The 24,168-nt window shown below is 47.3% G+C and overlaps 2 long non-coding RNA genes across 3 annotated transcripts in view; one reads left to right on the forward strand and one right to left on the reverse strand.

Annotated features, from left to right (window-relative positions):
• The window catches only part of LOC121579099, a 94,051-nt gene that overhangs the window by 43,081 nt on the left and 26,802 nt on the right, over positions 1–24,168 (forward strand). The gene's annotated exons all lie outside the window — the stretch shown is intronic.
• LOC121579100 lies at positions 8,577–23,901 on the reverse strand. The gene is made up of 3 exons (XR_006002867.1): positions 23,641–23,901; positions 15,667–15,723; positions 8,577–8,810 (listed from the first exon to the last, which is right to left on the reverse strand). It is a non-coding gene; the product is annotated as an uncharacterized LOC121579100 (long non-coding RNA).

Consider the following 24,168-nt stretch of genomic DNA (forward strand, 5'->3'; position numbering starts at 1 on the left):
AGGTATTCCTCTTGTCCAGATGGGATAGGGCAGTGTGCAGTGTTATGGCAATTGCATCGTCTGTGGATCTTTTGGGGTGGTAAGCAAATTGAAGTGGGTCTAGGGTGACAGGTAAGGTAGAGGTGATATGATCCTTGACTAGTCTCTCAAAGCACTTCATGATGACAGAGGTGAGTGCTACAGGGCGATAGTCATTTAGTTCAGTTACCTTTGCTTTCTTGGGTATAGGAACAATGGTGGCCCTCTTGAAGCATGTGGGAACAGCAGACTGGGAAAGGGAGAGATTGAATATGTCCATGAACACACCAGCCAGCTGGTCTGCGCATGCTCTGAGGACGCGGCTAGGGATGCCGTCTGGGCAGGCAGCCTTGCGGGGGTTAACATGCTTAAATGTCTTAATCACGTAGGCCATGGAGAAGGAGAGGCCACAGTCCTTGGTAGTGGGCCTCGTCAGTGGCACTGTGTTATCCTCAAAGTGGGCGAAGAAGGTGTTTAGCTTGTCTGGAAGCGAGACGTCGGTGTCGGCGACTTGGCTGTTTTTCTTTTTGTAGTCCGTGATTGTCTGTAGACCCTGCCACATACGTCTCGTGTCTGAGCCGTTGAATTGCGACTCCACTTTGTCTCTATACTGATGTTTTGCCAGTTTAATTGCCTTGCGTAGTATGTAGCTACACTGTTTGTATTCTGCCATATTCCCAGTCACCTTGCCATGGTTGAATGCGGTGGTTCGCGCTTTCAGATTAGCGCGAATGCTGCCGTCTATCCACGGTTTCTGGTTAGGGTAGGTTTTAATAGCCACAGTGGGCACAACATCACCTATACACTTTCTGATAAACTCAGTCACTGTTTCAGTGCATATGTCTAAATGATTTTCGGAAGCTACCCGGAACATATACCAGTCCGCGTGATCAAAACAATCTTGAAGCGTGGATTCCGATTGGTCAGACCAGCGTTGAATAGTCCTCAGCACGGGTACTTCCTGTTTGAGTTTCTGCCTATAGGAAGGGAGAAGCAAAATGGAGTCATGGTCAGATTTGCCGAAAGGAGGGCGGGGGAGGCCCTTATAACCATCCCGGAAGTTCGAATAGCAATGGTCGAGGATTTTTGCAGCGCGAGTACAACAGTGGATATGTTGATAGAACTTCGGCAGCCTAGTCCTCAAATTTGCTTTGTTAAAATCCCTGTTTACAATAAATGCAGCCTCAAGATATGTGGTTTCCAGTTTGCATAAGGTCCAGTGAAGTTCTTTGAGGGCCGTCGTGGTATCGGCTTGAGGGGGGATATACACGGCCGTGACTATAACCAAATAAAATTATCTTGGGAGATAATACGGTCGGCATTTGATTGTGAGGTATTCTAGGTCGGGTGAACAGAAGGACTCGAGCTCCTCTATGTTACTACAATTACACCATGAGTCGTTAATCATGAAACACACACCTCCGCCCTTCTGCTTCCCGGAGAGATAATTATTCCTGTCTGCGCGATGAACTGAGAACCCATCTGGCTGGACCGATTCCGACAGAATATCCCAAGAGAGCCACGTTTCCGTGAAACAGAGTTTGTTACAGGCCTTGATGTCTCTCTGGAAAGAAATCCTTGACAGTAGTTCGTCGACTTTGTTAACTAAAGATTGAACATTAGCGAGTAGAATACTTGGAAGCGGTTGGTGGTGTGCGCGCCTCCTAAGTCGAACCAGCAGGCCGCTCCGAGTGCCTCTCTTCCGCCGGCGATGTTTTGGGTCAGCCGCTGGAATCAGTTCAGTTGCCCTGGGGAGAGCAAACAAAGGATCTGCTTCGGGAAAGTCGTATTCCTGGTCGTAATGCTGGTGAGTTAATTAGGGGAGTTTTGTAATTCAAATAGCCAAGGTCGTGTCACGGTTCCCTCAGACAGAACCCAGAAGCAGACCAGGGCAAGGAGAGTTGAACGAAGGTGAGGGTTTATTACAGATTCAAAAAAGGTGCAGAATAATCCAGGGACAGAGCGGGCGGCGTGGATGAGTTGTTGAGGGTGCAGTTGTTGGTCCAGTGATGGCTCGGCAGCCGCCGACCATCAGGCAGAGGTAGGGTGAAGGTTCCGGACGAGTGACTGCAGATGGGACAAAAACGGAGGTAAGTAAACCAAAAACCAACAAGGTACAAAACAACAAAACTAACGCTAGACGCTCTAGGACTGATACTCTGACAAAACCTACTGTTCATGGCTAACGATCCGGCAGGAACTGGATGTTCGGCCAGAGCCTAAGAAGGGTGATGATCAGGACCAGGTGTGCAGATTGCTGATGGGATGCAGGTGCGGAAAACAAGAGCGCTCCCCGGAGCGTTCCCGAACCCTCGGGAAACTGGAGATTACGAACAGGAAAAACTAGTCACCAGACAGGACCCGACTCAGACAGCCGGGATCGTTACAGTACCCCCCTCCACGAACGCCACCGGGCGGACTCCCGGAGCGCCAGGATGGAGGCGGTAGAAGTCACTGATGAGGTCCGCATCAAGGACCTGTCGCCGCGGAATCCAACTCCTCTCCTCAGGGCCATACCCCTCCCAGTCCACGAGATACTGGAAACCCCGGCCCCGCCGTCTGGAATCCATGATGCGACGCACCGTGTAGGCAGGACCACCTCCGATCATCCGAGGAGGAGGAGGAGGAGGCGGAGGAGGCAACAGAGGACTGAGGAAGACAGGCTTGAGGCAGGAGACATGAAAGGTGGGATGGACTCTGAGCGTCCTCGGTAGTTTGAGTCGAACTGCCACTGGATTGATCACCTTCTCCACCACAAACGGACCAATGAACTCGGTAACAACTTCCTAGACTCAGTCCGTAACGGAAGATCCCGTGTGGCCAACCAAACCCTATCTCCGATGGTATAGGTGGGAGCGGGGATCCGGCGACGATTCGCCTGGAGCTGATACCGGTCCGAAACTCTAAGGAGTGCCTTTCTGGCCCGATGCCAGGTCCGGTGGCAACGCGAATATGGGCCTGAACAGAAGGCACTGAGAGCTCCTTCTCCTGAGAAGGAAACAGGGGGAGGTTGGTAGCCATACAGGCACTGGAAGGGAGACATCCCAGTGGCAGATGTAGGAAGAGTATTGTGGGCATACTCAACCCAAGGCAACTGAGAGACCCAGGAGGTGGGGTTGGAAGAGACCAGACAGCGTAGCGTGGATTCCATCTTCTGGTTGGCTCTCTCCGCCTGACCATTGGATTGGGGGTGAAAACCAGATGTGAGACTGACTGTAGCTCCAATGGCCAAACAGAAGGACTTCCAGACAGCAGAGGTAAACTGAGGGCCACGGTCGGAAACGATATCACTGGGCAAACCGTGGACCCTGAAAACCTCCCTAACCAGGATCTCGGACGTCTCCGAGGCAGAGGGAAGCTTGGCAATTGGCACAAAGTGGGCGAACTTGCTGAATCTGTCCACGATAGTCAGAACGACCGTGTTCCCCTCAGAAGCGGGCAACCCAGTGACGAAGTCCAGGGCCAGATGCGACCATGGTCGCCGGGGAATAGGAAGGGGGTGAAGTAGTCCAGAGCTGGGCCGATTGGTACTCTTATTCTGCGCACACACTGGACAGGCAGCAACAAACCCCGAGTATCCTCGGCCATGGCAGGCCACCAAAACGTCTCGCGAAGAAACGCCATTGTCCGAGCCACGCCAGGGTGACAAGCCATCTTGCTGGCGTGGGACCATTTGAGGACAGCCGGACGAACCGACTCAGGCACAAACAACCGACCGGGTGGACCGTTACCGGGACCGGGCTGAGTCCGAAGGGCCGCCAGCACCTCCTCCTCAATCTTCCACATAACTGCTCCCACGACCGCAGTTCGGGGGAGAATTGTCTCGGTCTTGGACCCACTCTCCTCCGTCTTGGAGAACATCCGGGACAAGGCGTCCGCCTTGCCGTTCTTAGATCCAGGTCGGAACGTCAGGGAAAACTTGAATCGTCCGAAAAAACAACGCCCACCTGGCCTGACGGGAGTTGAGACGTTTTAGCCGACTGCACGTAAGCAAGATTCTTGTGGTCAGTCCAGACAATAAACGGTTGCTCCGCCCCCTCAACCAGTGGCGCCACTCCTCCAAGGCAAGTTTCACCGCGAGAAGCTCCCGGTTACCCACATCGTAATTCCTCTCCGCAGGCGAAAGCGGCGACGAGTAGTAGGCGCAGGGATGGAGTTTACTGTCCGTGGAGCATCGCTGCGACAGGATGGCGCCAACTCCCACATCAGACGCGTCCACTTCAACGCACGAACTGACGGGCCGTGTCCGGTTGAGAGAGAATCGGTGCGTTGGTGAATCGCCTCTTCAAATCCAGAAACGCATCGATCCGCCTCCGGATTCCACTTGAAGGTCCTGATACTGGAAGTCAAGGCAGTTAATGGAGCGGCCACACGGCTGTAATCCCCGGATGAATCTGCGGTAGAAATTCGCAAACCCCAAAAATCTCTGGAGCTGCAATCTCGTACCGGGCTGGGCCCATTCCAGAACCGCTCTAACCTTCTCCTGGTCCATCCTAATCTCTCCCCTGGAGATGATGTACCCGAGAAAGGATGTCGTGTGGGCGTGAAACTCGCACTTCTCGGCCTTCACGAACAGGCGATTCTCCAACAATCGCTGCAGAACCTGCCGGACATGCTGGACGTGGTCGGAAGGTTCCTTTCGAGAAGATCAGAATGTCATCCAGGTAAACAAACACAAAGAGACCGATCATATCTCTCAGGACGTCGTTCACCATACTCTGGAATACCGCTGGAGCATTGGTCGTCCAAACGGCATCACCTGATACCGAAGTGACCCATCGGTGTATTGAAACCCGTCAACCACTCGTCCCCCTCTCTGATCCGGACCAGGTGATACGCATTGCGTGGTCTAGCTTGGGTGAACACCGTAGCACCCTGTAAGGAGTCGAAGGCAGAACTCATCAAGGGCAGGGGATACTTGTTCTTGACCGTGATGTCATTCAACCCCCGATAATCAATACACGGTCGAAGAGAGCCATCCTTCTTACCCACAAAGAAGAATCCTGCCCCCAGGGGTGATGACGAGGACCGACGAGACCAGCAGCTAGGGACTCCTTGATGTAGGTCTCCAACGCCTCACGTTCAGGTCGGGAGATACTGTATAACCTTCCCTTGGGGTAGACAGCTCCAGGGACCAGGTTGATGGCACAATCATATGGTCGGTGGGGAGGGAGTGACAGAGCCTTCTGCTTACTGAAAACTTCCCCCAAATCGTGATATGTCTCGGGAACCAGGGACAAATCTGGGGGTTTAGCCTCAATCACCTGACTGGGAACCGAATGGGGGCAGGCAGTCTTGAGACAGTTAGCATGACAATCAAGGCTCCAACTTCGTTACCTTGCCCGTCACCCAATCGAACGTGGGATTGTGTTCCTTCAGCCAGGGGTATCCAAGGACCAGAGGAACATGGGAAGACGGCAGAATGAAGAATGAAATCATCTCAGAATGATTCCCCGACAACCGCATCTTAACCGGTTCAGTCCTCATCGTGATACGTGCCAGACTACTGCCGTTCAGAGTGGTCGCTTCAATGGCTTCCGGCAATTGCTCCTTGGAAAGCCCCAGCTGTTCCACCAACTCGGCATCAAGAAAGCTTCCATCGGCACCTGAATCGATAAAAGCGTTAAAGCGCTAAGCTCTGATTCCTGTTCACAAGGGTAGCCGGAAACGGGGTCTGACAGAGGTACTGAGAGGTTGAAACTGGCTCGCTAACAGTCCTCCCAACTTTAGCAGAGCCGGGCAGTTTGACGACCGCCCGGGAACAAGTGGAGATGTAATGTCCCGAGCGACCACAGTAGAGGCAGCAGTTGGTCTTACGTCTATGTTGACGCTCCTCCTTGGTTAACCCGTGCCGCCCCACTTGCATGGGTTCAGAATCGGGAGAGAGGTCCTCTCCACTAATCCTTTGTGGTGGAGAATGATCGACGTGTTCTGGTCCACCACCCGACCCGACTGGGAACTGAGAAGCTGATCGATTGGACGGACCCCATTGCTTCTCCCTCCTTCGGCTCTCGGACTCGATTATCCACCCGAATAGACAAGGCTACCAAGCTGTCCAGGTCACTAGGCTCCGGATAAGAGATCAACTCATCCTTGAGCTGCTCCGACAGACCCTGGTAAAAGGCCGCTTGCAAAGACTCCTCGTTCCACCCACTCTCCACAGCCAACGTCTTGAACTCGATCACGAAGTCGGCCACGCTGCGAGTTCCTTGGTGAAGAGAAAACAGGCGCCTAGCTGCGTCCCTCCCTCGGACGGAATGGTCGAAGAGCTTCCTCATCTCGGCCGTGAACCCCTGGTATGAAGCCATGCAGGGATCCTGTCGTTCCCAAACGGCTGAAGCCCACTCCAGCGCTCGACCACGCAGCAACTCAATCACAAAGGCTATCCTAGCCTTGTCTGTGGCATAAGAGTAGGGCTGTAGATCGAACACTAATCCACACTGCATAAGGAAGGAACGGCATCTTCCCAGCTCCCCCTCATATTTATCCGCGTCGGAACCTTGGGCTCACGGAGGGACACAACTTCAGAAGCGGCAGGCGAGATGGGTGAAACCGGTAGTGGGTCCTCCACGGACACTGGCGTTGGTTCTGGACCTCCGTCAGACCGGAAGAAAGGTTCGAACTGACAACGCGATCTCCTGTAGTACCGTGCTATGATGGCCCAACATCTTCTCCTGCTGGGTAATGGCATGGCGAACAGAGTCCAGGTCCGCTGGGTTCATTACTGGCCGGATCGTTCTGTCACGGTTCCCTCAGACAGAACCCAGAAGCAGACCAGGACAAGGAGAGTTGAACGAAGGTGAGGGTTTATTACAGATTCAAAAAAGGTGCAGAATAATCCAGGGACAGAGCGGGCGGCGTGGATGAGTTGTTGAGGGTGCAGTTGTTGGTCCAGTGATGGCTCGGCAGCCGCCGACCATCAGGCAGAGGTAGGGTGAAGGTTCCGGACGAGTGACTGCAGATGGGACAAAAACGGAGGTAAGTAAACCAAAAACCAACAAGGTACAAAACAACAAAACTAACGCTAGACGCTCTAGGACTGATACTCTGACAAAACCTACTGTTCATGGCTAACGATCCGGCAGGAACTGGATGTTCGGCCAGAGCCTAAGAAGGGTGATGATCAGGACCAGGTGTGCAGATTGCTGATGGGATGCAGGTGCGGAAAACAAGAGCGCTCCCCGGAGCGTTCCCGAACCCTCGGGAAACTGGAGATTACGAACAGGAAAAACTAGTCACCAGACAGGACCCGACTCAGACAGCCGGGATCGTTACAGGTCGTGCATGAGCACTGAGAACAATTGGTATTTATCAATGGTTACATGTATCTCCTACCGGAGTGCGTATGACGCTCGTAGGATTGTTTGATAAATCACACTTTTTCCTATGTTTAAAAACATTCTAAATTCCGTTCATACTACAAAATATTGATAATTGAGGCCCCAGATGCCCAAGCCTGAAAACCAGAAACGTGGAGACATCAACACTTGTCATTTTAAATAAATATCAAACATTTTATTGATTTTCCCCTCTGTGTATGAGTCCTTAAAACACAGTCTATTGTACAAAATAAGTAATCCTCAAGTGAGGGACATCAAGGAGATTAACCTCCAACGTTCATAAGCTTGTTCAGTACATGTGGGCAAATTTAGTCATGACAGCCACAGGCTTTTATTTAATACACAGGACAGGAGTTTACAGGTTTTTGTTCCAGCCCTTAACTAACACCTAATTCAACAAATTGTGGTTTAAACACACAGTGCAATCCACTGGGCCAGAAATCATGTCTTTATTTTAGAATGAGCTTCATAAATTACAATGTCCTGACAAACCTGCATGATAAACCAGAGGATTTTAGCTCTGCGGATAAATTATTAGACTGTATTAGTGATTTAAATTCTTGGATGGCTCACAACTTCCTCCAGCTAAATCAAGACAAGGCCGAGGTGATTTATTGTTGAAGCCAAAGCACAGAGAGAGAATCTAGCCGCACATTTTAATTCACGGGCAATAAAGATAAAACAACAGGTAAAAAACCTAGGTGTTATTTTAGATTCTGAACTCAATTTCTCATCACACATTAGGAATGTTACTAAAAGCACGGGTACTGACCTAGACCAGATGGAGAGCAGACATTACACAGGTTTTAAGGTCTCTGCAATTGCTGCCTGTGAGTTTTAGAATTCATTTTAAGATTCTTCTATTGTTTTTAGATCAGTCCACGATTGTGCCTCCCAATACATGTCAGACATGCTTTTAAATTATGTACCCAATAGGTCCATCAGGTCCTCTGACCTTTTAACTATCCAAAGCCCAGGACCAGGAAGCATGGAGAGGCAGCCTTTAGTTACTATGGCCCCAGCCTCTGGAATAGCCTGCCAGAGAACCTGAGGGGGGCCGAAACTGTGGACATATTTAAAAGAGATCTTAAAATACATATTTCTAGCTTTGCTTTTCCTCAGGGTGCTTTTTAGTTGTTTAGTTTTTGTTATTCTTTAGTTTTTATCTTTTGTTTCTTGTGCAGTAAATATTTCAGCTTTTATTTTCATTGTTTTTTATTTGTTTTTTCCTGTAAAGCACATTGCGTTGCATTTCATGTCTGAAATGTGCTGGATAAATAAAGCTTGGTTTGATTTGATAAACAATAACATCAGTGAATCTATTTTTATCTAACATTGTGAAGTTGCACACTTTTGAATAATATCCTGGAATATGGTGATTATCCTGGTGGCTGGGAGGTTCACAACAAGTTATTTTCATCTGCAGGGTGTCAGGGCGGGATGTCCTTCAACCTGGAACAAGCAGAGACCAAGGGAAATTAACCTCACTGCTCAAATTACAGTGCTGGTTCAAGTTGCTGAAGCCACAACTACCTTTATTAATGTGCAATTGTTTTGTTAACAGTTTGAATAACTTAGCCTATTTTTAACTAGTAACACCAACCCCAATGGTGCAACCCAATAGGGGAAGGGAAAGTGGCAAAGTTACAGTTGAAGTCTTAGGTTGGAGTCATTAAAACTCGTTTTTCAACCACTCCACAAATTTCTTGTTAACAAACTATAGTTTTGGCAAGTCGGTTAGGACATCTACTTTGTGCATGACACAAGTAATTTTTCCAACAATTGTTTACAGACAGATTATTTCACTTATAATTCACTGTATCACAATTCCAGTGGGTCAGAAGTTTACATACACTAAGTTGACTGTGACTTTTAAACAGCTTGGAAAATTTCAGAAAATGATGTCATAGCTTTAGAAGCTTCATCATTTGAGTCAATTGGAGGTGTACCTGTGGATGTATTTCAAGGCCTACCTTCAAACTCAGTGCCTCTTTGCTTGACATCATGGGAAAATCAAAAGAAATCAGCCAAGACCTCAGAAAATAAATTGTAGACCTCCACAAGTCTGGTTCATCCTTGGGAGGAATTTCTAAATGCTTGAAGGTACCGCGTTCATCTGTACAAATAATAGTACGCAAGTATAAACACCATGGGACCACGCAGCCGTCATACCGCTCAGGAAGGAGACGCGTTCTGTCTCCTAGAGATGAACGTATTTTGGTGCGAAAAGTGCAAATCTGTGACGATCCCGGCTGTCTGAGTCTGGTCCTGTCTGGTGACTAGTGTTCCTGCTCGTATTCTCCAGTTTCCCGAGGGTTCGGGAACGCTCCGGGGAGCGCTCTGGTTTTCCGCACCTGCATCCCATCAGCAATCTGCACACCTGGTCCTGATCATCACCCTTCTTAGGCTCTGGCCCAACATCCAGTTCCTGCCGGATCGTTAGCCATGAACAGTATGTTGTCAGCGTATCAGTCTCTGAGCCAGTAGTGTTAGTTTTGTTGTTTTGCACCTTTTGACTTGCTGTGTACTGACCTCCGTTTTGTTCTGTCTGCAGTCTCTCACCCCGAACCTTCACCCAACCTCTGCCTGATGGTCGGCGGCTGCCGAGCCAGTACCGGACCAACCACTGCACCCTCAACAACCCATCCACGCCACCCGCTCTGTTCCCTGGATTATTCAGCTGCACTCGGACTCTATTAATAAACACTCACCTTTGTCTCACGTACCGTGTCCTGGTCTGCTTCTGGGTTCTGGCTTAGTTAACCGTGACAGAACGATCCGGCCAGTAATGAACCCAGCGGACCTGGACTCTGTTCGCCATGCTATTACCCAGCAGGAGAAGATGTTGGGCCATCATAGCACGGTACTACAGGAGATCGCGTTGTCAGTTCGGGAACCTTTCTACCGGTCTGACGGAGGTCCAGAACCAACGCAAGTGTCCGGTGGAGGATCCACTACCGGTTTCACCCATCTCGCCTGCCGCTTCTGAAGCTGTGTCCATCCGTGAGCCCAAGGTTCCGGCCGGATAAGTATGAGGGAGAGCTGGGAAGATGCCGTTCCTTCCTTATGCAGTGTGGACTAGTGTTCGATCTACAGCCCTACTCTTATGCCACAGACAAGGCTAGGATAGCCTTTGTGATTGAGTTGCTGCGTGGTCGAGCGCTGGAGTGGGCTTCAGCCGTTTGGGAACGACAGGATCCCTGCATGGCTTCATACCAGGGGTTCACGGCCGAGATGAGGAAGCTCTTCGACCATTCCGTCCGAGGGAGGGACGCAGCTAGGCGCCTGTTTTCGCCGCCAAGGAACTCGCAGCGTGGCCGACTTCGTGATCGAGTTCAAGACGTTGGCTGTGGAGAGTGGGTGGAACGAGGAGTCTCTGCAAGCGGCCTTTTACCAGGGTCTGTCGGAGCAGCTCAAGGATGAGTTGATCTCCTATCCGGAGCCTAGTGACCTGGACAGCTTGGTAGCTTTGTCTATTCGGGTGGATAATCGAGTCCGAGAGCGAAGGAGGGAGAAGCAATGGGTTCCGTCCAACCGATCAGCTTCTCAGGATCCAGTCGGGTCGTCAAACTGCGCGGCTCGCTAAAGTTGGGAGGACTTTTAGCGAGCCAGTTTCGACCTCTCAATACCTCTGTCAGACCCCGTTTCCGGCTACCCTTATGAACAGGAATCAGAGCTTAGCGATTAACGCTTTATCGATTCAGGTGCCGATGGAAGCTTTCTAGATGCCGAGTTGGTGGAACAGCTGGGGCTTTCCAAGGAGCAATTGCCGGAAGCCATTGAAGCTACCACTCTGAACGGCAGTAGTCTGGCACGTATCACGATGAGGACTGAACCGGTTAAGATGCGGTTGTCGGGGAATCATTCTGAAATGATTTCATTCTTCATTCTGCCGTCTTCCCATGTTCCTCTGGTCCTTGGATACCCCTGGCTGAAGGAACACAATCCCACGTTCGATTGGGTGACGGGCAAGGTAACGAGTTGGAGCCTTGATTGTCATGCTAACTGTCTCAAGACTGCCTGCCCCCATTCGGTTCCCAGTCAGGTGATTGAGGCTAAACCCCCAGATTTGTCCCTGGTTCCCGAGACATATCACGATTTGGGGAAGTTTTCAGTAAGCAGAAGGCTCTGTCACTCCCTCCCCACCGACCATATGATTGTGCCATCAACCTGGTCCCTGGAGCTGTCTACCCCAAGGGAAGGTTATACAGTATCTCCCGACCTGAACGTGAGGCGTTGGAGACCTACATCAAGGAGTCCCTAGCTGCTGGTCTCGTTCGTCCCTCGTCATCACCCCTGGGGGCAGGATTCTTCTTTGTGGGTAAGAAGGATGGCTCTCTTCGACCGTGTATTGATTATCGGGGGTTGAATGACATCACGGTCAAGAACAAGTATCCCCTGCCCTTGATGAGTTCTGCCTTCGACTCCTTACAGGGTGCTACGGTGTTCACTAAGCTGAGACCTACGCAATGCGTATCACCTGGTCCGGATCAGAGAGGGGGACGAGTGGTTGACGGGTTTCAATACACCGATGGGTCACTTCGGTATCAGGTGATGCCGTTTGGACTGACCAATGCTCCAGCGGTATTCCAGAGTATGGTGAACGACGTCCTGAGAGATATGATCGGTCTCTTTGTGTTTGTTTACCTGGATGACATTCTGATCTTCTCGAAGGAACCTTCCGACCACGTCCAGCATGTCCGGCAGGTTCTGCAGCGATTGTTGGAGAATCGCCTGTTTGTGAAGGCCGAGAAGTGCGAGTTTCACGCCCACACGACATCCTTTCTCGGGTACATCATCTCCAGGGGAGAGATTAGGATGGACCAGGAGAAGGTTAGAGCGGTTCTGGAATGGGCCCAGCCCGGTACGAGATTGCAGCTCCAGAGATTTTTGGGGTTTGCGAATTTCTACCGCCGATTCATCCGGGATTACAGCCGTGTGGCCGCTCCGTTAACTGCCTTGACTTCCAGCATCAGGACCTTCAAGTGGAATCCGGAGGCGGATCGAGCGTTTCTGGATTTGAAGAGGCGATTCACCAACGCACCGATTCTCTCTCAACCGGACACGGCCCGTCAGTTCGTCGTTGAAGTGGACGCGTCTGATGTGGGAGTTGGCGCCATCCTGTCGCAGCGATGCTCCACGGACAGTAAACTCCATCCCTGCGCCCTACTACTCTGTCGCCTTTCGCCTGCGGAGAGGAATTACGATGTGGGTAACCGGGAGCTTCTCGCGGTGAAACTTGCCTTGGAGGAGTGGCGCCACTGGTTGGAGGGGCGGAGCAACCGTTTATTGTCTGGACGGACCACAAGAATCTTGCTTACGTGCAATCGGCTAAACGCCTCAACTCCCGTCCAGGCCAGGTGGGCGTTGTTTTTCGGACGATTCAAGTTTGCCCTGACGTTCCGACCTGGATCTAAGAACGGCAAGGCGGACGCCTTGTCCCGGATGTTCTCCAAGACGGAGGAGAGTGGGTCCAAGACCGAGACAATCCTCCCCCGGAACTGCGTCGTGGGAGCAGTTATGTGGAAGATTGAGGAGGAGGTGCTGGCGGCCCTTCGGACTCAGCCCGGTCCCGTAACGGTCCACCCGGTCGGTTGTTTGTGCCTGAGTCGGTTCGTCCTGCTGTCCTCAAATGGTCCCACGCCAGCAAGATGGCTTGTCACCCTGGCGTGGCTCGGACTATGGCGTTTCTTCGCAGACGTTTTTGGTGGCCTGCCATGGCCGAGGATACTGGGTTTTGTTGCTGCCTGTCCAGTGTGTGCGCAGAATAAGAGTACCAATCGGCCCAGCTCTGGACTACTTCACCCCCTTCCTATTCCCCGCGACCATGGTCGCATCTGGCCCTGGACTTCGCCACGGGGTTGCCCGCTTCTGAGGGGAACACGGTCGTTCTGACTATCGTGGACAGATTCAGCAAGTTCGCCCACTTTGTGCCAATTGCCAAGCTTCCCTCTGCCTCGGAGACGTCCGAGATCCTGGTTAGGGAGGTTTTCAGGGTCCACGGGTTTGCCCAGTGATATCAGTTTCCGACCGTGGCCCTCAGTTTACCTCTGCTGTCTGGAAGTCCTTCTGTTTGGCCATTGGAGCTACGGTCAGTCTCACATCTGGTTTTCACCCCAATCCAATGGTCAGGCGGAGAGAGCCAACCAGAAGATGGAATCAACGCTACGCTGTCTGGTCTCTTCCAACCCCACCTCCTGGGTCTCTCAGTTGCCTTGGGTTGAGTATGCCCACAATACTCTTCCTACATCTGCCACTGGGATGTCTCCCTTCCAGTGCCTGTATGGCTACCAACCTCCCCTGTTTCCTTCTCAGGAGAAGGAGCTCTCAGTGCCTTCTGTTCAGGCCCATATTCGGCGTTGCCACCGGACCTGGCATCGGGCCAGAAAGGCACTCCTTAGAGTTTCGGACCGGTATCAGCTCCAGGCGAATCGTCGCCGGATTCCCGCTCCCACCTATACCATCGGAGATAGGGTTTGGTTGGCCACACGGGATCTTCCGTTACGGACTGAGTCTAGGAAGTTGTTACCGAAGTTCATTGGTCCGTTGTGGTGGAGAAGGTGATCAATCCAGTGGCAGTTCGACTCAAACTACCGAGGACGCTCAGAGTCCATCCCACCTTTCATGTCTCCTGCCTCAAGCCTGTCTTCCTCAGTCCTCTGTTGCCTCCTCCGCCTCCTCCTCCTCCTCCTCGGATGATCGGAGGTGGTCCTGCCTACACGGTGCGTCGCATCATGGATTCCAGACAGCGGGGCCGGGGTTTCCAGTATCTCGTGGACTGGGAGGGGTATGGCCCTGAAGAGAGGAGTTGGATTCCGCGGCGACAGGTCCTAGACGCAGACCTCATCAGTGACTTCTACCGCCTCCATCCTGGCGCTCCGGGAGGTCCGCCCGGTGGCGTTCGCGGAGGGGGGTACTGTGACGATCCCGGCTGTCTGAGTCGGGTCCTGTCTGGTGACTAGTGTTCCTGCTCGTATTCTCCAGTTTCCCGAGGGTTCGGGAACGCTCCGGGGAGCGCTCTGGTTTTCCGCACCTGCATCCCATCAGCAATCTGCACACCTGGTCCTGATCATCACCCTTCTTAGGCTCTGGCCCAACATCCAGTTCCTGCCGGATCGGTAGCCATGAACAGTATGTTGTCAGCGTATCAGTCTCTGAGCCAGTAGTGTTAGTTTTGTTGTTTTGCACCTTTTTGACTTGCTGTGTACTGACCTCCGTTTTGTTCTGTCTGCAGTCTCTCACCCGGAACCTTCACCCAACCTCTGCCTGATGGTCGGCGGCTGCCGAGCCAGTACCGGACCAACCACTGCACCCTCAACAACCCATCCACGCCACCCGCTCTGTTCCCTGGATTATTCAGCTGCACTCGGACTCTATTAATAAACACTCACCTTTGTCTCACGTACCGTGTCCTGGTCTGCTTCTGGGTTCTGGCTTAGTTAACCGTGACAAAATCAATCCCAGAACAACAGCAAAGGACCTTGTGAAGATGCTGGAGGAAACAGGTACAAAAGTATCTATATCCACAATAAAACAAGTCCTATATCGACATAACCTGAAAGGCTGCTCAGTAAGGAATCATGAGAAAGGAAAATTATGTGGATATATTGAAGCACCATCTCAAGACATCAGTCAGGAAGTTAAAGCTTGGTCGCAAATGGGTCTTCCAAATGGACAATGACCCCAAGCAGTTGTGGCAAAATGGCTTAAGGACAACAAAGTCAAGGTATTGGAGTGGCCATCACAAAGCCCTGACCTCAATCCTATAGAAAATTTGTGGGCAGCACTGAAAAAGAGTGTGCGAGCAAGGAGGCCTACAAACCTGACTCAGTTACACCAGCTCTGTCAGGAGGAATGGGCCAAAATTCACCCAACTTATTGTGGGAAGCTTGTGGAAGGCTACCCGAAACGTTTGACCCAAGTTAAACAATTTAAAGGCAATGCTACCAAATACTAATTGAGTGTAAGTAAACTTCTGATCCCACTGGGAATGTGATGAAAGAAATAAAAGCTGAAACAAATCATTCTCTCTACTATTATTCTGACATTTCACATTCTTAAAATAAAGTGGTGATCCTAACTGACCTAAGACAGGGAATTCCTACTAGGATTAAATGTCAGGAATTGTGAAAAAACTGAGTTTAAATGTATTTGGCTAAGGTGTATGTGAACTTCCGACTTCAACTGTAGATAATGTTAGCAGACACTGCATGCAAAAACAGACTCATCAACAGAAAGCCTAGATTGAACAGAACAGAGCTGGCTGCATTTCCTACATTTTTCATCAGATGTTGTTAAAATGTCTTACCTCCAAATGAGTCGGGCTGTTTTCTCCTGAAGCTCAATCAGGTGCCCACTTTTGTCCCTGAAAACAAATGGGATTTTTTGTTGTTGCTACATGTCTTTTAGCTGGCTAGCAAGTTCACCAATTCATTATTTCAACTGTTCGGTTCTTCACGATTTTACACATTGCCGAATCTATGATTAATTTAGTTAATCTTTAATCAGCCAATAAATACAATGCATCCGACATGTTAGCTAGCTAGCTACAGTGGTATATGCGAAAGTATTCACCCCCTTGGCATTTTTCCTATTATGTTGCCTTACAACCTGGACTTTGGGGGGGGTTGTATCATTTGATTTACACAACATACCTACCACTTTGAAGATGCAAAATAAAAAAAAATTGTGAAACAAACAAGAAATAAGACAAAAAAACAGAACTTGAGCGTGCATAACTATTCAACCCCAAAGTCAATACTTTGTAGGGCAACCTTTTACAGCAATTACAGCTGCAAGTCTCTTGGGGTATGTCTCTATAAGCTTGGCACATCTAGCCACTGGGATTTTTGCCCATTCTTCAAGGCAAAACTGCTCCAGCTCCTTCAAGTTGGATGGGTTCCGCTGGTGTACAGCAATCTTAAAGTCATACCACAGATTCTCAATTGGATTGAGGTCTGGGCTTTGACTAGGCCATTCCAAGACATTTAAATGTTTCCCCTTAAACCACTTGAGTGTTGCTTTAGCAGTATGCTTAGGGTCATTGTCCTGCTGGAAGGTGAACCTCCGTCCCAGTCTCAAATCTCTGGAAGACTGAAACAGGTTTCTCTCAAGAATTTCCCTGTATTTAGCGCAATCCATCATTCCTTCAATTCTGACCAGTTCCCCAGTCCTTGCCGATGAAAAACATCCCCACAGCATGATGCTGCCACCACCATGCTGCCACCACCATGCTTCACTGTGGGGATGGTGTTCTCGGGGTGATGAGAGGTGTTGGGTTTGCGCCAGACATAGCGTTTTCCTTGATGGCCAAAAAGCTCAATTTTAGTCTCATCTGACCGGAGTACCTTCTTCCATATGTTTGGGGAGTCTCACACATGCTTTTTGACAAACACCAAACGTGTTTGCTTATTTTTTTCTTTAAAGTAATGGCTTTTTTTCTGGCCACTCTTCCATAAAGCCCAGCTCTGTGGAGTGTACGGCTTAAAGTGGTCCTATGGACAGATACTCCAATCTCCGCTGTGGAGCTTTGCAGCTCCTTCAGGGTTATGTTTGGTCTCTTTGTTGCCTCTCTTATTAATGCCCTCCTTGCCTGGTCCATGAGTTTTGGTGGGCAGTCCTCTCTTGGCAGGTTTGTTGTGGTGCCATATTCTTTCCATTTTTAATAATGGATTTAATGTTGCTCCGATGGATGTTAAACGTTTCAGTTATTTTTTTATAACCCAACCCTGATCTGTACTTCTCCACAACTTTGTCCCTGACCTGTTTGGAGATCTCATTGGTCTTCTTGGTGCCGCTTGCTTGGTGGTGACCCTTGCTTAGTGGTATTGCAGACTATGGGGCCTTTCAGAACAGGTGTATATATACTGAGATCATGTGACAGATCATGTGACACTTAGATTGCACGCAGGTGGAATTTATTTAACTAATTATGTGACTTCTGAAGGTAATTGGTTGCACCAGATCTTATTTAGGGGCTTCATAGCAAAGGGGGTGAATACATATGCACAAACCACTTTTCCGTTATTTATTTTTTAGAATTTTAACATAATTTGGTGAATAAATAAATGTTATACTAATATTTCACGAATGGATTCCTTATTCTTCTGGAAAATGTTATCCCAAGCGAGGACTCTTCTCCGCCATTCATTCAGGGTATATTTTGTCTTTTTTTTGCTGGTCGTCACTAGCCACAAAGTCATAAACCCTGCCTATTTCTACAATGTAGCTATCTTCTTAAAATCTGATTTCAAACCTAACCTTAACCACAGTGCTAACCTTATTCCTAACCCTAACCTTAAATTAAGACCAAAAAGCACATTTTTGTTTTCATACATTTTTACGAAATAGCCAATTCTGACTTTGTGGCTGTATTATCTAGTGGAAACAATTTTTGCTGCGCCGGCGAAGGACACATGGGATTGGGACATGACAATTTTGACATCCTGCTTAGAAATTCAGCCTGCTGTCGTATCGGGTGAATGGTGGCAATTATTGCTGTCAGCAAAGAGTCCGCTTATGCTGCACAATGATTAGAGGCTTTTATTAATATCACAAGGTTACAGCATAAGTTACAGACCCGCGGTGTCTGGAGAACGGCGTCCCAGATTGCAATGGCCGTTCTGTCTCTCTTTCGTTTAGCCCCTACTTATAAACAATGCAAAAAGATGGGCTCCCTCTTCTGGCCAATCACCAGTCTCCCCTGTCTACAACACACTTCCTGTCTGTTGTATGTGACGTTACACTAAAACATTCCCTCTTGATACTAAAATCAACATTCTTTCAGTTCCACTTAAAAACATTTAACAACGTCATAATCTCAATACACGACACTGCCTCAAAAGGTAGCATCCTTCTTATCACCAGCTGATGTCTCGTTAAACCATCCATTCATGCTAAGTTCACCAGCACAGCTGATCTCAATTGCAACCATTATTGGTCACCTCATTACCACTCTTTTTTTGGTGTCCTGCTTGAAACCAAAGTCTTTCAAGATACTGTATGGTATTGTCATCGCAACAATGTAGTACTTTTTGAACAGACTATTTATCTATCTTAATTAAAGGAATTAAATGTAATTATATTAAAAACGGGCGATTTATCTATCTGACAATAGAAATCAAGTATTTCCCTCATTACCACGGTAAATCTGTGTCAATTTACCCAACGCATGGACACTAAATGTTGGTGTAGCCTACTGACTGTTATTATTGATGTTATCCAAAAGTATCTGGTCATTTTGTTGTCAAGATCGGGGGTGAAATAATCCTAGACTGTCCATATTTGAAACGTGTAACTACATCAAGCCTGAAGGGACACGATAGGCCTATAACTAGACGTGTACCTATGATGAAAATTACAGGCCTCTCTCATATTTTTAAGTGGGAGAACTTGCACAATTGGTGGCTGACTAAATACTTTTTTTCCCCCACTGTATGTGCATGCTCAACCACCCAGGCCACCATTTAACTTTAATTTTGAATTAATTCGTAACTTTAGGACACACTAGGCTGTTGATGTGATTGAGGCTACAATTTTAGATAAATTTTTGTACATTTGAATCGTGGAGTAATAGGACCCAGGCTTAGCGTTTAAGTGAGCGAGAGAGAACTTAATAAAAGCAAGCCCCTGATCCCAATGACTCGGCTGCCCCTGCATACAGGAAAGATAACTTTCTCCCCAACAAAAGAGTGATCAAGTTAAGATCCGGCATCTGTATGTTTTTTATTTTTACTGGTCAATCCACATCCGAGCGAGCCAAATAAAACCTTTTGGTTGTACTCAATCTCTGACACTAGCACCTCAATTTCAGTCTCGGAAAAGTATATATTTTTGTAGCTTTTTTTGGGTTGCGCCGTTGCATTTCATGGTACGGCGTTGTATATTCCCCACAGGCTTTAAGGGGATGATTTTGACCATATATGATTAATTAGGGGCGTTTTCAAAATGCAAATAGCCAAGGATGTGCACGAGCACTGAGGCTGAGAACAATTGGTATTTATCGATGGTTATCTCCTACCGGTGTGCGAATTAGGCTAGTAGGAATGTTTGATAAATCACACCTTCTATGTGTGCGAACATTCTAAATTCCCTACGTAAGTAGTATTTTTTGAATAGTTTTTACACTATTGATAAATGGCCCTGGATTGTACAATATTTGCACATTTATTATTTAAAAAATTATTCAAGCTCTGTCCAGTTGGTTGTTGATCATTGCTAGACAGCCATTTTCAAGTCGATTTAAGTCAAAACTGTAACTAAGCCAATCAGGAACATTCAATGTTGTCTTGTTAAGCAACTCCAGTGTATATTTGGCCTTGTGTTTTAGGTTATTGTCCTGCTGAAAGGTGAATTTGTCTCCCGGTGTCTGTTGGAAAGCAGACTGAACCAGGTTTTCCTCTAGGATTTTGCCTGTACTTAGCTATATTCTGTTTATTTTTATCCCCAAAAATCTCCCTAGTCCTTGCCGATGACAAGCATACCCATAACATGATGCAGCAACCACCATGTTTGAAAATATGAAGAGTGGTGTTGTGTTGGATTTGCCCCAAACATAACACTTTGTATTCAGGACATAAAGTAATTTTCTTTTCCACATTATTTGCAGTTTTACTTTAGTGCCTTATTGCAAACAGGATGCATGTTTTGGTATATTTTTATTCTGTACAGGCTTGCTTCTTTTCACTCTGTCATTTGGGTTAGTATTGTGGAGTAACTACAATGTTGTTGATCCATCCTCAGTTTTTTCTTATCACAGCCATTAAACTCTGTAACTGTTTTAAAGTCACCATTGTTTCCTTCCTCTCTGGCAACTGAGTTAGGAAGGACGCCTGTATCTTTGTAGTGACTGGGTGTATTGATACACCATCCAAAGTGTAATTCATAACTTCACCATGCTGAAAGGCATATTCAATGTCTGCTTTTTAAAATCTGTACTCATATACCAATTGTTGCCCTTCTTTGCGAGGCATTGGAAAACCTCCCTCATCTTTGTGGTTGAATCTTTTGTTTGAAATTCACTACTCAACTGAGGGACCTTACAGATAATTGTATGTGTGGGGTACAGAGATGTAGGTAGTAATTCAAAAAATCATGTTAAACACTATTATTGCACACAGAGTGAATCCATAATTCCACTTTTACATTATGGAGTATTGTGTGTAGATCAGTGACACAAAATCAAAATGTAATACATTTTTAAATTCAGGCTGTAACACAACTAAATGTGGAAAAAGTCTATGGGGTGTGAATACCTTCCGAAGACATTGTAACTATGGCTGTACAAACCTTTTCTATTATACTATATACTTATATTTTTATATCCATACTATATTATTATATTACCATTATATGTATATTTCTATTCCGGTGTCTGACTTTCCTCGTTCTGATATTTCTTAATTTTGTTTATTTTTATATGGATTATGTGTGTATTGTGTTTTTTAATTGCTAGGTATTTAATTGCTAGGCACTGTTGGAGCTAGAAACACAAGCAATTTGCTGCACCTATGACCTACGTCTGCAAATGTGTACGCGACTAAAAAACTGTGCTGTTAGCAGAACTGAAGCAAACATCTGTGCCTCACCCTCCCTTAAAAGACCTTCACTTGAAAAACGAAAAAAAAAAAAAGCGGCAAGATTACTGTTTGCTGAAAAACAGCTGAAACAACCCTGCCAAAAATCTCACAAAATGTAATCATAATATACAGTGAGGGAAAAAAGTATTTGATCCCCTGCTGATTTTGTACATTTGCCCACTGACAAAGACATGATCAGTCTATAATTGTAATGGTAGGTTTATTTGAACAGTGAGAGACAGAATAACAAAAAAATCCAGAAAAACGCATGTCAAAAATGTTATAATTTGATTTGCATTTTAATGAGGGAAATAAGTATTTGACCCCTCTGCAAAACATTACTTAGTACTTGGTGGCAAAACCCTTGTTGGCAATCACAGAGGTCAGACGTTTCTTGTAGTTGGCCACCAGGTTTGCACACATCTCAGGAGGGATTTCATCCCACTCCTCTTTGCAGATCTTCTCCAAGTCATTAAGGTTTCGAGCCTGACGTTTGGCAACTCGAACCTTCAGCTCCCTCCACAGATTTTTCTATGGGATTAAGGTCTGGAGACTGGCTAGGCCACTCCAGGACCTTAATGTGCCTCTTCTTGAGCCACTTCTTTGTTGCCTTGGCCGTGTGTTTTGGGTCATTGTCATGCTTGAATACCTATCCACAATCCATTTTCAATGCCCTGGCTGAGGGAAGGAGGTTCTCACCCAAGATTTGACGGTACATGGCCCCGTCCATCGTCCCTTTGATGCGGTGAAGTTGTCCTGTCCCCTTAGCAGAAAAACACCCCCAAAGCATAATGTTTCCACCTCCATGTTTGACGGTGGGGATGGTGTTCTTGGGATCATAGGCAGCATTCCTCCTCCTCCAAACACGGCGAGTTGAGTTGATGCCAAAGAGCTCCATTTTGGTCTCATCTGACCACAACACTTTCACCCAGTTCTCCTCTGAATCATTCAGATGTTCATTGGCAAACTTCAGACGGCCATGTATATGTGTTTTTTTGAGCAGGGGGACCTTGCGGGCGCTGCAGGATTTCAGTCTTTCACGGCGTAGTGTGTTACCAATTGTTTTCTTGGTGACTATGGTCCAAGCTGCCTTGAGATCATTGACAAGATCCTCCCATGAAGTTCTGGGCTGATTCCTCACCGTTCTCATGATCATTGCAACTCCACAAGGTGAGATCTTGCATGGAGCCCCAGGCCGAGGGAGATTGACAGTTATTTTGTGTTTCTTCCATTTGCGAATAATCGCACCAACTGTTGTCACCTTCTCACCAAGCTGCTTGGCGATGGTCTTGTAGCCCATTCCAGCCTTGTGTAGGTCTACAATCTTGACCCTGACATCCTTGGAGAGCTCTTTGGTCTTGGCCATGGTGGAGAGTTTGGAATCTGATTGATTGATTGCTTCTGTGGACAGGTGTCTTTTATACAGGTAACAAGCTGAGATTAGGAGCACTCCCTTTAAGAGTGTGCTCCTAATCTCAGCTCGGTACCTGTATAAAAGACACCTGGGAGCCAGAAATCTTTCTGATCTGAGGGGGTCAAATACTTATTTCCCTCATTAAAATGCAAATCAATTTATAACATTTTTGACATGCGTTTTTCTGGATTTTTTTGTTGTTATTCTGTCTCTCACTGTTCAAATAAACCTACCATTAAAATGATAGACTTATAATTTCTTTGTCAGTGGGCAAACGTACAAAATCAGCAGGGGATCAAATACTTTTTTCCCTCACTGTATGCGCAAACTGTTTTGACTGTGAAGCATGCAACAGGCTTTACTCTCATCTGTGATCTGTCTCCAAGCTCTGAGCGACAAGACAAGAAAGGGCGACAACTGGAATAGCTCGCTTAATACTGCATGCGGAGTTATCACGATCAGTGCTTACTTAAAGATGCACTATGCAGAAATCGCTCCGCCATTTCCTGGTTGCTAAAATTCTAATATTTCGCCTAATTTCAGTTTGTGTACAAAACCTAAAGTAAAATAAACTTAAGAGCGGGAAGCATATAAATAATGCACATATCTAGAGCACATAGAACAGATCTACCGCTTCTTAGACTTGCTTTCAATGAGAATGACAGATCTATAACTCACATTTCTTTGTGAATTTGGTCGGGTTGCACTAAACTAAAAGTTACATATTGCAGCTTTAAAGATGACGGTTTAAAACCCACTCGTGACATGCTTGCAGTGGAGCGTCACTCGCTAGGATTGCCCTACACATTGTAATCAGCGAGTCTGACAAAATAAGAAGATTAGCCCAAATCCAACAGACACTACAATCACATCACAGCCGTTATGAATGAGCATTGAGCAGGTCCACCACGTACCAGTTACTTTGATTGCCCGTTTAATCAGAGAATAATTTGATTAGCATTTCAGTTGTAAGAGTGACACACACCACGGCAGAATTATCGTCACCAGTATGTATGCTAACCAATTGGTCACAGCCCACTAAAAGAAATCGTGATCATCCATCAAGTATAATATAATAATATAATATGCCATTTAGCAGACGCTTTTATCCAAAGCGACTTACAGTCATGCGTGCATAAATTGTTTGTGTATGGGTGGTCCCGGGGATCGAACCCACTACCTTGGCGTTACAAGCGCCATGCTCTACCAGCTGAGCTACAGAGGACCAAACACACACACCAATTATAGGAATTATTACGGCAATATGATGCTGTAAAGATGCATAGCCTACCTTTACACTTTCGGTTTTCCTTAATAACACACCCAGGCCGGAGTGCGCTGCTTAGACCATCAAAGTTCACAATGCTCTGGTAAGCGGTGAGAATACACGATGACAGTTGATGGAAACAGCGAGTAGTTTTAATTATTTTGGTTTTAAGGCTTCCCCAAACCATAGCCCTAACCTTAACCACTCAGAATTAATACCTAAACTTAACCCTTTGAGTTGTTTCAGTTTTAACACAGTAACCACGCGGAATGAATGCATAAAAAAAATTGACGTTCATCCATAATACGTCGAATATCCAAGGGAAACTATGAGATCTTGTTGCAGCAATGTGGGTAGAATGACCCAAACCCACTGAGACTAAATTACTCTGAAAACAAAAAAACACGAATTTTACCTTGATCTGAGCAGTGAGTAACAGAATGAGCAAGACATACAGTGGGGAAAAAAAGTATTTAGTCAGCCACCAATTGTGCAAGTTCTCCCACTTAAAAAGATGAGAGAGGCCTGTAATTTTCATCATAGGTACACGTC

The sequence above is a fragment of the Coregonus clupeaformis genome, chromosome 13 (assembly GCF_020615455.1).
Source record: "Coregonus clupeaformis isolate EN_2021a chromosome 13, ASM2061545v1, whole genome shotgun sequence".
NCBI lineage: Eukaryota > Metazoa > Chordata > Actinopteri > Salmoniformes > Salmonidae > Coregonus > Coregonus clupeaformis.